Source organism: Delphinapterus leucas, chromosome 16 (genome assembly GCF_059928025.1).
Source record: "Delphinapterus leucas isolate spDelLeu-1000000601 "Yukka" chromosome 16, BTC_Dleu_Yukka2, whole genome shotgun sequence".
Classification (NCBI taxonomy): Eukaryota; Metazoa; Chordata; class Mammalia; order Artiodactyla; family Monodontidae; genus Delphinapterus; species Delphinapterus leucas.
Window position 1 is genome coordinate 50,392,051 of NC_143144.1, and position 14,230 is coordinate 50,406,280.

A 14,230-nucleotide genomic window follows, 5' to 3' on the forward strand; every position below is an offset into this window, starting at 1 on the left:
TTATTTAGAAGGGGACTCCTTCCCCCAGGGCTGGCTGCTATCTCCACTGAATAGGACACTGTCATAGACCACGCCTTACTGCCAAGAAATCTAATTGTTCAGCTGGTCTCATTTCAGCTCTGAAAAAAAAATTATTATCTTAGTAAAGGAGGATAAGGAGGGGAATTCCCTGGCAGTACAGCAGTTAGGACTCTGCGCTTCCACTGCAGGGGGCCCGGGTTGGATCCCTGCTCGGGGAACTAAGATCCCACAATCCTCGCGACTAGGCAGACAAACTGAGTATCATGATAGGAATTAATATTTTAAATAAAATCTTATAATTATTATTTAGTAATTAAATTGAATTTTTTTCTCTATGAAAAACTGTATTTAAAAATATATAATTAAAATATACCGTGATTTTTAACACTGTATTCTTATTTTTTATCATTTTTAAATAATCGGTTAACTTCAAAAATACTTTAATGGCTTGGGCCTCTCTCAATCTCTGAAAGATGTTGGTGCTGATATAAAGATGGTAAATTATAAATGTTTGTAGACCTAGAAGAAATGCATAAATCTGATGGTGGGGAATTAGAGAAAATGGGAAAGTATAGAAATAATGATTAGTGAATAAGTTCTAGAATTTCCACTTACCAGACAAAGGACATAAAAGTGTATTCCTGACAAAGATAACTAAATCAGCACAGGATGAAATATAGTAGCAACAGAAAACCTCTCCTATCTGGATATCTGATTAAATTAGCCAAAATTAGAGAACTGAATACATTTGTGACCTTAGTTTTGAAGCTTAGTTTCAGCTTCAAAGAAAGTAAAACTAAAGAAAGTGAAAGCTATTTCCAGGTTGAATTATCCGCAAAGGGGAAACAGACCCACATAAATATAGTTAACTAACCTTTGACAAGGGAACAAAAGTAATACAATAAAGAAAAGATGGTCTTTTCAACAATTGGTGCTAGAACAATTGGACATCCACCTAGCAAAAAATAGTGAATCCGTATACAGACTTTACACGCGTCACAAATTTTAATTCCAAATACATCATAGACCTAAATGTCAAATGTAAAAATAAAAAACCCCTAGATTTTAGAGGAGAAATCTAGATAATCTTGGGGATGGTGATGGTATTTCAGTACAACACCAAAGGCGCAATCCATGAAAGAAATCATTGGTAAGATGGACTTCATTAAAATTTTAAAACTTCTGCTCTGCAAAAACACTATCCAGAGAATGGGAAGACAAGTCATAGACACTGGAAGAAAATATTTGCAGAAGACATATCTGATAAAGGACTGTTACCTAAATATACCAAAAACTCATAAAACTCAACAATAAGAGAACAAACAACCTGATTAAAGAATGAACAAAAGACCTGAATAGACACTCCACCAAACAATTTATACAGATGGCAATTAAGTACATGAAAAGATGCTCAACATCATATTTCATTAGGGAATTGCAAATATAATAATAATGAGATACCACTACACACCTTTTAAAATGGTCAAAATCCAAAACACCGACAACACCAAATGCTGATGGGGATGTAGAGCAACAAGAACTAATTGCTCGTGAGAATGCAAAATGGTACAGCCACTTGGGAAGATAGTTTGGCTGTTTCTTACAAAATTAAACATACTCATGCCCCTTGATGTTTACCCAAATAAGCTGAAAACTTATGTCCACACAAAAACCTAAACTGGATGCTTACAGCAGCTTTATTCATAATTACCAAAACTTGGAAGCACGAAGATACCCTTCAGTAAGTGAATGGATAAAGAAACTGTGGTGCATTCAGACAACAGAATACTATTCAGCACTAGAAAGAAATGAGCTAGAAAGCCATGAAAAAACATGGAGGAACCTCAATTTCATATTTCTAAGTGAGAGAAACCAATCTGAAAGGCTACATATTGTATGATTCCAACTCTATTACATTCTGGAAAAGCCAAAATTATGGAGACCATTAAAGGATCAGGGATTACCATGGGGTGTGGGGGGAGGGAAGGATGAATAGGCAGAGCAGAGAGGATTTTTAGATCAATGAAACTACTCTGTATGATACTGTAATGGTGGATGCATGTCATTATACAGTTGTCAAAACCCATAGAATGTACAACACCAAGAGTGCACATAATGCAAACTATGGAATTTGGGTGATCATGATGTGTCAGCGTAGATCACTGATTGTAACAAACGTACCACGCTGGTGCGGGATGTTGATGGACGGGGAGACTGGGTGAGGGGGCAGGGAGTATATGGGAATGCTCTTGTATTTTTCTCTCAGTTGTGCTGTGAACTAAAACTGTTCTAAAAGATAAAGTGTGTTTTTTAAAAAAGCCAAAAAATAAAGTGGGAAAGAAAGATAGGGAAATCTCATGACCTGAGAATCTGAAATGTAAGCTGTTCTAGCAAGACGGAACATTCTTAAGGGAATTCAGACAATAAAGTCATGTGAGAAATAACGGAGAAGGCAGCTAAAGAAAGCTCTGGGGTTAGATAGGAAGCTTTTTACTATGTTCTTATTTTTAGAGGGCAGGTAGAAACTATGAAAGGAAAATGCATGTCAAAGGTACATAATGGACTTCTTAAGAAGAGTCTCAAAAAGCTAAAGCTCAGGAAAAAAAAAAGAAATTTCTTTTTAAAAATAAATTTTAAAACAAATTTTATTAATTGTAAAGTAATACAAGTTCTTCATAGAAAATTTTGAATATGCATATAAGCAAAATGGAAAACAAAATTATCTCACACTCCTATAGCCCATCAATAATCACAGTGAACATTTTGATGTCTCTCCTACAAGTTTTCTTTCTATGTACGTTTTTACAAATAATGTAATTTTATTCTAAATAGCTTTTCAAGTTCTTTTTCATCCAGTAACACATTGTATATCTTACCTTTTGTCATCAAGTATCAAAGTGAATTTAAATTACTGATCATCATTACGTTATGGCTTTACCATATTAATTAACAAATATCATACTATTGAACTTTTGAGTTGTTTGTAATTTTTTAATATTATACGTAACGCTGCAGTGAACATCCTTGAAGTGAAAACTTGTCACATGTGTGATTATCTCAATGACAAACATTTGAAGTAATATTGTTTGATCAAAGGGTATACCACACTTGAAGTGCCAAAATATATTCCAGAAAGTTTCTGTCCTCAAATGAGCCTTTAAAGTTGTATTTAGAACAAGAAGATACTAAAAAAAAAAGTGTAAGCCTCTCAGCTGGAGACACATGGCAAATGGGAAAAGATTATAAAGTGACCATGAAACTACTGACACTGATTTTACTTATCTCTTTCAAAGAGAAGGATTTTTAGGCAAGGAAGATAGAAGAAAAATGGCTAAAGAGAGGTTTAAGGCCTTTAGAAAGCACATAAATATTCAAAATGTGCCAAGTTTTCTAACTGAGTTGAAATAGGTCCCAGGATGCTAAGAGAAAGTATAGATGTAATTATTGAACTGGTGTTTATACACTATTGAGAAATTATGGAGAATGGAAGAAGTGCTACAAGAATGGAGGATGGACAAGGTAAATTCTAAAAACTCAATGTTGAATTTGAAATTGAGCAGATCACACCCTCAGAAGAGTTTGAGGGACAATGAGGTTTGAAGGGAGGAAACTTAAGGAGCTAGAGGACCAATATGGCACCTGGTGACCTAGGTTGGAATCCTAGCTCCCTCACTTACATGCCAAGTGGGCTTTAGCAAATTATTGCATTTCCTGTAGCCTCAGTTTCCCTGCCTATAAAGTAGCCATAATAACACATTTTTCTTTAGGTTGTAACGAAGATGCTATTAGATAACATCAATTAGCATAAAGCTTCCAGACCAGTAGGCTCCTAGTATGTAGCAGTCACTCAACAAATATCTGTTCGCTTTCTCCCTCTTGGTTGCTTGGTTTATTTTTCTTATTTTTTTTTTCAGACAGTTGGGAATCAAGAAGAACGAACTGGGAGGGAACAGTTGCTCTACAGATGTAGGAGAATTGAGGAGCCCTATCACTGACACTTGTCCATTACTGGGACCTGTCCTCCTTGCTATCTTGTTTTACACTTCTTCTCCAGTGACTAATATGCAGTCAGAGAGAACCTGCCTATCAAAATGTACAGGAGACAAAAAGCCAAGTTGAGTAGAATCCAAAAAGATCCTAGTCCACTGGAGGAAAAGGTCAAATTTAAGGGATATAATATAAAAGAGTAAGTGTAAGCTCGCTCCCACACTTGGTTCCAACAACTCAAGTGTGTAAAGACAAACATCATACTTCAATGGAAGAGACTAACCTATCACTTTATTCCGCACCTAAGGAGAACATACTTCTAAGGTCATTTTCTGGTCCTCCATTTACATACAGAAAGAGCTTTACGTTCATGTTTGCTGAGTTTAAGTTGAAAATTGTATTTTTAATATGGTTTAGCCTAACTTGTATGTAACATGAACCCTTAGGCAAGTGAAACTCTATGAACTTTGGCACCTTAGCCTGAGTTTAAATTTATGGGGAAAAAGTCTGCGCTTGAATGACTCAGATAGATGAAATAGTCTCTTTCATTTTCTCCAAATGTCTTTAGGCTGTTCTAACACAACATGGCCAACATGACTCAGAGGATAGAGCAGCGTGTCCTACTCTCCCACGTGAATCTCATATTCCTGAGAAAGGCTTTCTTATAAGCATGAAAGACACTAAGAATCGAGACTTGAAATCCTGAAAAAAAAAAACCTGAGAACAATTATAATAATGAGGAAGCAATTAGCATTGCTATGATAGAGCCAAGAAACAAACCATATAAGTAAAGGTCTCTGCTTAATGCCCAAAATGAAGAACATTGGTAGTTTCTTCAGGGTGATTTTAGAGATACGTGAATGCAAAAATTCCATTCTCCCCAAGGACTAGGAAATAAGGGAAATTAAGTTGCCCTTTGAGGATGAACTTCACTTTTAAGATGAAGAGAAAAAAATATTCTAAGTCGTAAAAATAACTACTTCTGTGGGAACGGCTATCTTGATGAAGGAGGGATAACAATTCAAGTAAAGCAAGAATGTAACAACTAATGGGCTGGAAAATTTAGAGAAGTGCAGTTTGGAGAAGCACAGATGAGGCAAGGAGGCTCATTAGGGTCAATGTAGCTAAGGGGGCTCAGAATTAAGCAACCACCTGGCCCCTAGGTCAGCTCCCTAGATACCAAAATACTGGAAACTGCATCCTGGGCAAGGGATGTCCCCCGCTTGTTAAATAAAAAGTTGGCTACTTAATCCATGGGGGTTGTCAGTAAAGCTAAGAGTCTGGGTATACAGTTTAAGACCAGCGTCTGGGCTGCATATTGGATGCCATGCGATGGTGACTCACTCTGACTTGGCAAAAATTTGACTTGGCAAATACAAATATTGTATTTCCAGCATCATGGCAGGTTCTGAGAACAGTGATGGACAAGACAAAGATCCTGTTCTCATGGAGCCTGCAATTCAATTTTATCCTGTAGGATTTCTTCGTAGGCAGCCAGTTGCCTCCCCAAACAACCTTGATAGACCAAACATCTTTCAGACCCCCCAAAAGTGTTAAGTATGTTTAAAATTCCCAGGGCACTGACAACCCATTAGAGGTCAGTCATAAGAAGCCAGATTACACTCTCCTACTTCACAGAGAGCTCTTTTATATGGCAGGTGGTAAGTGTATGATATTTTGTAGCCCTAAGCCACGGCACAAGAAAAAAGATAACTTCCTTCGAGAAGAGATTGGAGGAAATAAATGTATTAGCCCTGATCCCAGTTGATGAGTCTACAAGGAGCTCCTGCTGGTGAGGTGGGATGGGGGTTGAGGGAGAAACAGCAGCTTCCTTTGGTGGTTGATTTCAAGAAACACAGTGTATCTTCTCTTTAAACATCTCTTGGGACTTCACTGGTGGTCCAGAGGTTAAGACTCTGTGCTTCCACTGCAGGGGGAGCGGGTTTGATCCCTGGTTAGGGAACTAAGATCCCACGTGCCACATCTCTTAATGCAGAGAAATGGAATATTGGACTGGATACACCAGGGATTGTCAATAGGGGCTTACTCACATTTCACACAAAATAAAAGATGACGGCATGCTTTCCTGGTGAGATTGTATCAGAAATTTTGTCAGAAGTCTTGCTTTATACTTGTTGAACTGAACAGAATTTTTGGATAATGTTTAAACATTACTTTTCATACTTGAAATAAACATTTATTTTCACAAATAAAATCGGCATGAAAGCATGCCATCATCTTTTATTTTGTGTAATGAAAATAGTAAAATAAAAATAACGAGAAGTTACTGCTTGTGGACGTATTGGACATATAAAGAATGTGGAGGCATAAAAAAAGAATTTGCAAACTAGGGATAGACCATGAGTCTCACTGGTAACAGAACTCTTAAGTTTTAGGAAGGTAGCAGAGTATAGTGTAAAGGGAAATAAACTTTGGAATTAAAAGTCCTGGCTTAAGGCCCAGGTACAACATTATTAACTGTGGCATTATAGCTTTTGTGGAGGATGTATTTCTTCATTGGCAAATACCTTGTACTTAAACTTAAATAGCCATTTTACTTACACAAGAATAACAGTAAATCTTCTTCTCTGTTAGGATAATTACTGTGAGAATGAGTCTGAACAGTTGCATGGGGTTGAGATAAGGAGAGAGGTAGATTACCATGGCCTCAAGCAAAACTCGTTCAATTCAAAGACCTTCCCCACGCATCCCTCAAATTAATCACAGGAGTCAAACATGAACAGCAATCTATACTTGGAAAGAAAGCCTTAGAGGCTGCTGTTACTGAAGAAAAGATGCCTTCTCAGTGCACGTGTGGAAGGAGCCTGTAATGACTCCGGACTGGACCAGACCAGAGCCTCAGAACACTCAGCTAGGAAAACTGGGACTAGCACCCACCATAGGGAGAGACAAGAAATCTGTTCAACGCCTGGCATCGCATGACTTCTCTCCAAATAATGTTTAGTCGGAATTGTAACTGGATCAAAGGCAGGGAAGTCTAGAAGCAGAAATAAATCAGAAACTGGTGTAGGAACATTATTTGCCAAGAAATGTTAATAGATACCCTATGCAAAAACGGTTTTCTGGTCCAATAAACTTGAGAAATGTTGCAAACGAAATCACCCCTTTTGAACATTCACATTGCACAGGAGTGCATTAAGGCTCTTCCTTCAATTACTACTCTTGACTCACAATGGCCTTCGTTCTGTTCTTTAACCACACCAACATATCTTAGGTTGTTGAAGGAGTGATGCCTTCTGCCTAGAATCCTCTTCCTTCTAATCGTCACATGACTGCCTCCTTCGTGTTCCTAGGATCTCAGGTTAAATGAAGCTTTTTCAGAGAAACTTTCCTGACCACCAAATTTAAACCAGCCGTCAGCCCTCTCTATCATATTTTAATGACACATTTTAATTTTCCTTATATTACATAAGCTCCATGCAAGCATGAACTTTTCTTCCTGTTCATCATTGAATCCCTAGTGCATTGAAGTGTCTGGTACAAATTTAACACTCAGTAAGTGCTTGTGAATAAATTGTTGAAACATCTCTTGTTGCATGTTTGGAATATAATATCCAGTTTCAACGTTTTCTTGGAGAGTGAGAAAATGTTTCCCCGCAGATGTACACTGGCTTGCCAAGTCATGGCATTCACAGTAAGCACAAGGAAAAGCAAGATAGACCTAGATCCCAGAATCAGGAAGAAATCAACATGTACTGAGTGTCCCCTATGTGCTTTTTAGTGTTAAAGCACACTTAGAACAACAACTCTGCAAGAGGGGTCTTATCACATGCGCTTCTTCAGATGAGGAAACCAGGGCTCAAGGCAGGACTTCAATTTGAACCCACATCCAAGGGAGCCCAAAGCTCAGGACATTATACTGCACCACCCCTGCCTTTGTACCATGGCCTTAATCATCCATGGTAAAGAGAGAAAGCACACCCTAACCAAGTGGACTTCAAATGCCCTCTTTCAGGCACAGAAGTCCAAGGGCAGGGCATGCACAGGAACAAGCTGCTGAATTAAACCTTCTTAAGCACCGCCTTTCAAACCTGGACCCAAACCTGGCGTCAGTATTAGGCAGCAGATGGGACCCCAGGGCCTTCGACTTGAAGGGTTTCTACTGCGGGGGAACAAGGTGGGTCATCCTGAATACTTAACAGAAGGCGACTTGGAGCAAAGAAGCTGAAAACCCTCTACAGATATTCCAGCTTAATTATTCATTCAGTTGACACGTAACCTAGGGGCAGGACAGGAATAAAGATGCAGATGTAGAGAATGGACTTGGAGACATGGGGAGGGGGAAGGGTAAGCTGGGACGAAGTGAGGGAGTGGCATGGACATATATACACTACCAAATGTAAAATAGATAGCTAGTGGGAAGCAGCCGCATAGCACAGGGAGATCAGCTTGGTGCTTTGTGACCACCTAGAGGGGTGGGATAGGGAGGGTGGGAGGGAGACGCAAGAGGGAGGGGATATATGTATATGTATAGCTGATTCACTCTGTTATACAGCAGAAACTAACACAACAATGTAAAGCAATTATACACCAGTAAATATGTTAAAAAAAAAAGATGTCTATCATTCAGTCAACAAAAACTCCATGAATGTTTGCCACATCCCAGGCACTGTGCTATATGCTGGCGATACAGTGGTGAACAGGACAGAGAGAGTCCCTGCCCTATTCAGTAAATGTTTCAAGCATGAATGAATGAATGTAAGAATTAATGAATACAGCTAAAGACGTGCAGGGCCTAAAGGGCTGCTGGCTCTGGTCAAGAGATGTGCACTTTGGCAAAAACAAACAAACAAACAAACATATATATATATATTTCTGGGAAAAAGCATTTGATTACCTCATTATTTCCCATCTAAGTGTCCATTTACCTCGGGTAAATTTGGTTTTGAGTTCTGCTCCAAAGGAAGCTATTCTATCATGCCTCTGTCTAATGGGGCAGGTCTAATCAAGCAGGAGTTACCACCTGCTTCTACTTACCCCCGGTAAACTGACACCTGAGAAATTTATCTAACCAACTTTGATTTAAAAGCCTTTTTCACTTTCAAGAAAAGATGTGATATGACCTCTGCATCAGTCAGGGTTCTCCAGAGAAACAGAGCCAACAGGATACAGGTTTCCCCTGCTCTCTGAAAGCAGAGCATTCCTGTGAAACCTTTTGTGAGTCAAAATGGCATACAGTGAAGAAGCAATTACCTTAGGACACATCTTGTTAACAGAGGCACAAAATAAATCGAGATAAAGCACAGATGCTCAGAGTTCAAAGCTATGGTGGCTGTATGCTGAGATGCTGAATGTAGTTCCTGGGAAAGGAGCTTGGTAGCACCACTCCCCCTGCCCTGCTCGTGCACTGCCTCTCCAAAATAACTGGAAAACAAACGCTGAACACTATTTTTACTTTTTGCCTTTTTTCTGAAAAGCAAAAACTTTTGGATTTCGTTTGAACCTACAGGTTCTAATGTAGGTCTTCCACAAGAGCAAAGTGGCATCAAGCAAACTTTTGAAAAGCGGGAGCTACCTGTATGTATGTATTTAGAGAGAGAGCTTTGTTTTAAGGAATTGGTTCATGTGATTGTAGACACTACCAAGTTTTAAAACTGTAAGGCAAGCTGGCTGTCTGGAAACTCAGGCAAGATTTCTATGTTACAATCGTGAAGCAGAATTCCTTCTCTGAGAAATCTGTTTTTGCTCTTGAGGCCTTCAGCTGATTGGATGAGGCCCACCCACATTATGGAGGGAAATCTCCTTTACCTGAAGTCAACTGATGGTAGTAATCACATCTGCGAAACACCTTGAACAGCGACAGCTCGACCAAACAACTGGGCACCATAGCCTAAACAAGTTGGCTTATAAAATTAACTATCACAACCTCTTAAGTAGCCAGAGCTTTCTGTGTGACTTAACTGAAGTCTTTGGTTAAATTATTGTTTTACATTTTTCAGCAGTAGTTCCAAACAAAGTCAAATATCCCTCAGGGACTTTTTCAGTAAAATGTAACAAGTGAAGTTAGCCAGAAAAAAGAAACAGAACAAAAGTTATGTTTTTACTGTTTGCAGAGACACTGCTCAAAACTCTACTGATCTTCAAAGGATTGATTGCGTGATATTCACTAAAGTAAACAACACTCCAGTCAGCCTAATTATTGCTGTCACCATAATAGGCAGGATGCCAGCAAAGATGGTGAATTTTCACAGGATGCTGGCTCCTTCAGCAAAATCAGACCCAAAGAAACTATATATTCTTCTGTAGAAGAATATATAGACTTTAGGAATTAAAGAGGAGAAAAAAGGAGGCTAAAAAGGAAGAGGAGATGAAGAAAAAGGAGGAAGAGAGGGGAGGGGAGTAGAGGAGGAAGAAAGGGGGAGGAGCAGAGCAGAAGAGAAGAAACCCCTTGGGAGATGGAAGACTATTTTGAACTGGTGTGTGTGTGTGTGTGTGTGTGAGTGTGTTTTGGCCAATGCACTGAGTAATGGCTACAGCCTCGGTGGAGGGTGGCTGGCACTGTGAAAAGATCAGTTGGAGAAAAGCAGAGTAAGTTCTGCTCTTGCCTTTCCCCCTCCATTATCTTAGGACAATCATTGCCTGTGGGATTCCTCTCTGCAGAAATCTGCAACAATGGCAAGAGCATGGATGCAGGAGCCTTTGGAAATAAAATCACAGCAGAGCACAAGCCCATCTGGGGTGAGAAGGTGAAGAAAACGGATGTAACTAAATGGCTTCAGGAATCCACCATACCCACTGCAGGCACCCAGTTCTGGTGTTTTAAAACCCCGCCTCTCCCCACCCTTTCTCTTTGAGGGTTTGAAAACAAAGCCCTCATGGTTACTGATGAGTTACTGAAGGGTTGCTGGTGGGTGATTCCAAAGGAAATGGGTTAACTCTGATTTTTTAAATCCTAGGGCTCATATCCTTCTCTTCTTGAACTTACACTGACTAGAACAGAGTTTCTCGAGTAATTACTGCACAAAAAGAAGAGGAATAACACCCTTTATTTGCCAATAAAAAACAAGGATCAAAAGAGTAAGGCAAATTGAAATCACACATGGGTTGTGTATTTTCTTAAAATTTGGATGTAAGTTGAGACAACTACTGGAAAGGTCAGAGAGTTCCCATCTATGGCATGATCAGCTTATTAGAAAAACAACTTGCAGCAGCTGAGAGAGGAAGAGAGAGAGAGGTGAACATCTAGAATTTTTTTAACCTCATAGTAAGAGGTACACATGGAACCAAAAGGAATGGGAATGACTGTTGGGCGGACCAAACAACAGTGATAACCACATAGCATGTCTACTGTGGTGCCTTTGATGATGGAGAGAGGAGAAAGGGGCTAAGAAGAGCAAAGACAGTAAGGGGTCAGGGCTGCAAGCACTTGCCCTTGAACCCAGGTCTGTCTTACTCCAAAGTCAAGGTCCCAGTGGCTATGTGGCTGAAGGGTGTGAACAGAACACAAGATTCAGAAGAAGAAGGAGGAGAAGGAGGAAAGCAGAGAAAAGAGAAATTTGTGAAGTTAGAGGCCACAATATGAGACACATCATTATCAACAAATGTCCCTAGAAGATTAAAATGGAAAAGTAAAACCATATTTGACAGTTTTGAAGATTATTGTATGTATATAGTTTTTTAAATTAATATAATTTTGCCACATGAAAATGAATTGTTAAAGCAGCATTTTCTTCTACTCCTGAAATCACACAGAGAAAAGAGGAGGAGGAGAAAGGACAACAAGAATAACAACAACAAAAGTATCTTTTCAGTAGAACTAAGAGATTTTAAAACACTCCATATGTGTAGGGTCTTGAAATATACATGAGGTCGGTAAGAAGTCACACAAAAGGAAACATAAAGAATTGTAGGAAGGCTGATCAGTGGCAGATCTTAGAATGTGCCAGCAAATAAATTTTCTAAAAGAGAAGAGTTCACTTTGAAAGGCAGAAGCTATATCCCTTGTTTTCAACAAGATTTGAGGGATAAATAGATATAGAAATAGGAGAAGGAAATCCGAAGAAGACAGGAACAATGGATCAGAACAAATATTTACAAAGATATATTATAAAAACTATAATTAAAAAAAAATTCCTGAAATTAAAGAAGTTCCAAATCTTCATATTGAAAGAATACCATATGCCCTGGAAAGTGACTCAGAATTTATTTGGATGTGAAGACATATCCTAATAAAGTTATTGTACTTGAAAGATAAACATCCCTTCAGACATCCCAGCCAAGATCAAGTTCGTAAGAGAGAAAAAAATCAGTTTGGCCTTAAATTTGTCCATAGCGACATTCAACTCCAGAATAGGGTAGAGCAAGATGGCAAGATGTTTAAGAAAATGGGAACCAAAATTTTTATAACCATTCAAACTTTCCTTCCAAATAAGAAGGGGTGTTTGACATACAAAATAAGAAAGAGTAAGTACAGAAACAATAAGACAATCATAAAAAAATTTTTTTGCTGAAGTTAATACAAATAAATTTGCAAACATGGCTGAAATGAGTATTTTTCTAGGAAAATATAAATTTAAATATAATTTAAAATATAATTTAGGAAATTGATAGGTATGCATACAGCAAGCAGAGAGGAACTGCTCTACCTTTCATCCCAAAATACACCAGGATCAGACATTTCATAGGGTACAATGATTTTAAAGAGCAGGGTGTTTCAATGTTACTTGTCTCAGAGCACAGAGAGAGAAGGGAAGCTCTCATATTCTTTTTATGAAATGAATGTAACCTCAATACAAAAACTGGATAAACACCTCCTGACTGACCTCCTCCTCTGTCTCCTCCTTCTTCTGCCTTTCTCCCTCCCGTCTCTCTCTCTTTCCTCTTGCTCCCCCCTCCCCAATTCTGACATGCATCCACACCACAATATTCAAACTCAGTAATGAATATTGGGGGAAAATTCTAAAAACAAATGTTGGCAAAGCAAATCCAGCAGCATACTGCAAGAATAATACCAAGAGTACCAAATAGTTTTTATTCCAGCTATGTAAGAATAGTTTGATGACGAAATCTATTAATTTAATTTATCAGACTATGAGATCACACTAATGAAGGGTTTTTAATAGATCGCATTAATAGGTCATATCATCTCTGTAGACACTAAAGGGCATTTGACAAATTCAATAACCTTTCTTTATTAAAAATAATAATGGGAAAAGATGAATTATTCCTCAATACGATAAAAGAAAATCTATCTCAGGCCAACTAGTATCATGCTTATTGTAAGGAAAACACTGGAGAACTTCCTACAAGAGTCAGCAAGTGGACAAGAATGTCTTCCTTCACCACTATTATTCAATATTTTACTAGAGGTACCAGTAAATCCATGATACAAGGAAAAATTACAGACAATTTAGAAAGCAGGAGGTAAAACTATAGTCACTTGCAGATAATATCATTGTAAATATTAAAAAACCTAAGAGAATAAATTGAAAAGCAAATGCATGCTTAAGAAGAAGAAATAAGGGACTTCCCTGGTGGCACAGTGGTTAAGAATCTGCCTGCCAATACAGGGGACACAGGTTCGAGCCCTGGTCCCGGAAGATCCCACATGCCACGGAGCAACTAAGCCCATGTGCCACAACTACTGAGCCTGCGCTCTAGAGCCCGCAAGCCACAACTACTGAGCTCACATGCCACAACTACTGAAGCCTGCGCGCTGCAGTGAAGAACAGCCCCCGCTCGCCACAACTAGAGAAAGCCCGTGCACAGCCTCGAAGACCCAACGTGGCCATAAATAAGTAAATAAATAAATAAAAATTAAAAAACTAAAAGAATAAGAAATAAGAATTTGGTACAGCGATGGGTATGCATTTGTTTAAAAAGCAGTATCTTTCACCAATACAAACAAGACTCATAGAAAGATATAAAGAGAGGCGGAAAAAACATTAAAAGTAGCAAAAGAAATGGTAAAATAGGAATAAGATTACAAAAATCGTGTATGATCTTGTCAACAAAATAATTCATCAGTCGTCAATCTAAGAAAGAAATGAAACATTTGATTTGAGCCAACCTGAGGATTATAACCCAGGAGACAGTCTCTCAGAGAGCTCTGAGAACTGTTCTGAAGAGGTAAAAGGCGGGCCAGTAAATATGTGATTTTAGTGAAGGGGTGCATGAGTCAAGCACACATCTCAGTAGAAAGTTACTGCTCTTCTCAAGGAACAGATACCTTGGTTAATGGTTTTAGTGCTTTTCTGAGCAT